Source organism: Primulina eburnea, chromosome 12 (genome assembly GCF_022965805.1).
Source record: "Primulina eburnea isolate SZY01 chromosome 12, ASM2296580v1, whole genome shotgun sequence".
Taxonomy (NCBI): domain Eukaryota; kingdom Viridiplantae; phylum Streptophyta; class Magnoliopsida; order Lamiales; family Gesneriaceae; genus Primulina; species Primulina eburnea.
Genome location: NC_133112.1, coordinates 15,810,731 through 15,813,829, shown reverse-complemented (window position 1 = coordinate 15,813,829; position 3,099 = coordinate 15,810,731). Strand labels below are relative to the sequence as shown.

Below are 3,099 nucleotides of genomic sequence, written 5' to 3'. Positions count from 1 at the left end.
ACTCTCGAGGACGAACTATCCTCCCCCTCTGACGCCTTACGCTTAGGAGGCATCCTCTACTCTACAATGCTCACAAGATACCAATCAATACATAACAATAGATAGATGCAAAGAAAACATACCCGGACAGTTGAAAGTAGACGAAGTCATATGCATTGGTCCGAAGAACACCGCTCTGATACCACTAAATGTGACACCCTGACCTCTTTTAAAATAAATACGCAGCGGAAATAAAATTTTCTCTTTAAAATATACGGAAGGAGTTTCAAAATACATATCATCAATATCTTTACAAAATAAATACATGATCATTTAAATGACATAACAAAAACAAAATATCATTCCTATGATCATGCCAAAATCCTCCTTCCAACGGTGTATGCATATGACCCCCGATCTACAGTCAACGTCCCGAGGCACCACTCTGATCTGCATCACATGAAAATAACTGAAATGAGAATAAATCTCAGCAAGTGGAACTCTTATATAACAATGAACAATAACTCTGTAAAACATCTCTTTGAAATCATAAATACCATCAACTCTGAACTGTAAACTCTGAATATCAATAATATAGCAATAGCATAAAATATGATGGTATTTCTCTTTTGCTCTGGGGATTGATATCAATAGTATCTCTGCTCTGGGGTTGCTCGTATCCCAAATCGATATAAATACCGATAACTCTGAGGGATATAAGCCTCTGGGCGATGATCATCTAATATTGCATGCAATCTCTGACTATGTATTTATCAATCCGAAAACATTTAAATTCTTCTCTGGTTTTAACAATCACTTTGAACTCTATATATCTCTTTGTATTCCCTTTAATCAATAATGAGACATACAATGCCTCCAATACATATAACAATACATACTATGGATCAAATGAAAGGGAATAACACAATAAACTCTTTGAAACACATACATATAAAATCATGTGAGCAAAAGGAATGAATTTCCACTTACAAACCACAACAAACACCTCAACTTAGCTCTTGATCACCACCTACAACAAATAATCCACAAATAACACCAATATCAACTAAATATCCAAGATTACAAGCTAAATAATCCATAAATCCACATAAACAACCAACCTAAACAACTCTTAATTTACAACCTTAACAGAATCGCACCAAAAGCTTACCCAAGCTTCCTAGCACCAAGGAGAACGTCGATCTCAAGTCGAAATTCCAAACAAACGCTTGAATCGAAGATAGGAAGTGAAAGAAATGACCAAAAACCCTTGCAATGGAGAGAAATGCGAAAATGAGAAGGAAAGAAAAAGGAAAAGTGATGGCCAACCACTCCAAAATCGACTAAATATCTCGCCCATACCTTCACCGCGGGTGCGCCAACACAAGGACCGCGGGTGCGCAATGGCTACGGCATCTCAAAAAAAAAATCTGGAACTCGAACAGCGCGGGTGCGGCACTGCAAACAGCGCGGGTGCGGTCTCCACCGCGGGAGCGGTCACTACAACGCCGCGGGTGCGGTGTGCTCACGGCAAAACACTATTCCCATGCAACAAAAAATCAAACCGACACTCTGAAACGAACAACCAACATCATCTAATACCTCAAGACAATAAAACTAACAATACTATAGCCCAAAAATACAACTCTGAACATCTAATCAAATATCCCAAATAACAAACGAAACTTAAATCGTACCGTACACCGGGCTCGGCTATTACAGCACGCCCTAGCATTGTGAGGCCTATTGTGCGGGCAAATCACTTTGAAATCAAGCCAGCTATAATCCAGATGATTCAGAACACAGTCCAATTCAGAGGAACTGCAGTAGATGACCCAAACACGCACATCGATGATTTTCTTGAGATTTGCGATACTTTTAAATTCAATGGAGTTTCTGATGATGCTGTTAGATTGCGTTTATTTCCTTTCTCTTTACGTGATAAAGCTAAAGCATGGTTGAATTGTTTGCCTGTAGGTTCAATCACCACATGGGAGGACATGGCGAAAGCGTTTCTTATCAAATACTTTCCTCCATCAAAAACCATGAAGCTGCGGGCAGACATTACAACATTCGCTCAATTCGATCAGGAATCTTTATATGAGGCATGGGAATGCTTCAAGGACCTACTATGAAGATGCCCACATCACGAGTTACCACTTGGGTTAGTCGTTCGAACATTTTATTATGGTTTGCTTACTCCTAACCGTACTATGATAGATGCGGCTGCTTGTGGAAACCTGTTGAGAAAGACCGCGGAGGAAGGATATGAATTGTTAGAGGAAATGGCTGCTAGCAGCTGTCATCCTCAATCTGACAGGAACAACCAGCGGAGAAGTGCAGGAGTTCACCAGGTAACTGATTTTTCTGCTATTACTGCACAACTTGACGCTTTAAACAGGAAAATAGACGGCTTGAATGTGGGTGGCACGGCTATGCGTCTTCAAGAGATATTCTGTGAAAAGTGTGGAGGAGAGCACTATGTGAAAGACTGTCAAGATGGAAATCCCTTCTATGTGCAAAATGAGGCACCGGTGAATCAAGTGGGAGTCCAAAACCGCCCAAGGAATGACCCTTATTCGAACACATACAATCCTGGGTGGAGGCAACATCCCAACTTCTCGTGGGGCGGTCAAAACAGTCAGAATAGACCGCAAGGAGGACAACAATATGGAAAACAACCGATGTATAGATCCGATCCTCCTAGAGAAGAAAAGTCCAACTTGGAACAAATGATGTCTAAGTTTATTTCATCCACTGAAACTCGACTCCAAAACCAAGATGCATCAATAAAGGGGATCGAGAATCAAATTGGACAGTTGGCCAAGATGATAGCAAGTAGAGAGCCGGGCACCTTGCCAAGTAATACCGAGACTAATCCAAAAGAGCAAGTGAAGGCCATTGAGTTGAAGAGCGGAAAAGTTTTGGAGCCTAGAGAAAAAGAGAAAAGCCAAGTGCCGGATGAACAAGATGCGACATCAAAAGGTAAGTCATCTAACCCTACACCGGCACACACTACGCAGGCTAAGATTGTTATCCCTCCACCTTTCCCTGCAGCATTGAAAAAAGCAAAACTAGATGCACAATTCGGTAAATTTCTTGAGGTATTTAAAAAATTGC

General features: G+C 40.9%; 1 non-coding gene across 1 annotated transcript; it reads right to left on the bottom strand.

Moving 5' to 3' along the window:
- Positions 1–2,028: 2,028 nt before the first annotated feature.
- Positions 2,029–2,134, bottom strand: LOC140808496 (small nucleolar RNA R71). The gene has a single exon (XR_012112917.1). It is a non-coding gene; the product is annotated as a small nucleolar RNA R71 (small nucleolar RNA).
- Positions 2,135–3,099: the final 965 nt, after the last annotated feature.